Below are 659 nucleotides of genomic sequence, written 5' to 3'. Positions count from 1 at the left end.
AATGCCCCAATCAAAAGACACAGGCTATCAGATTGGATTAAAAAACAAGACCCATCAATATGCTGTCTGCAAGAGACTCATTTTAGACCCAAAGACACCCCCAGATTGAAAGTGAGGGGGTGGAAAACCATTTACCATGCTAATGGACACCAAAAGAAAGCTGGGGTGGCAATCCTTATATCAGACAAACTAGATTTTAAAACAAAGACTGTAATAAGAGATGAGGAAGGACACTATATCCTACTTAAAGGGTCTATCCAACAAGAAGATCTAACAATTGTAAATATCTATGCCCCGAACATGGGAGCAGCCAATTATATAAGGCAATTAATAACAAAAGCAAAGAAACACATTGACAACAATACAATAATAGTGGGGGACTTTAACACCCCCCTGACTGAAATGGACAGATCATCTAAGCAAAAGATCAACAAGGAAATAAAGACTTTAAATGACACACTGGACCAAATGGACTTCACAGACATATTCAGAACATTCCATCCCAAAGCAACAGAATACACATTCTTCTCTAGTGCCCATGGAACATTCTCCAGAATTGATCACATCCTAGGTCACAAATCAGGTCTCAACCGGTACCAAAAGATTGGGATCATTCCCTGCATATTTTCAGACCACAATGCTTTGAAACTAGAACTCAA

Source organism: Callorhinus ursinus, unplaced genomic scaffold (genome assembly GCF_003265705.2).
Source record: "Callorhinus ursinus isolate GAN/ISIS: 27379988/994484 unplaced genomic scaffold, GSC_fseal_2.0 scaffold49, whole genome shotgun sequence".
NCBI classification, from domain to species: domain Eukaryota; kingdom Metazoa; phylum Chordata; class Mammalia; order Carnivora; family Otariidae; genus Callorhinus; species Callorhinus ursinus.
Note: the sequence above shows the minus strand (reverse complement) of the source record.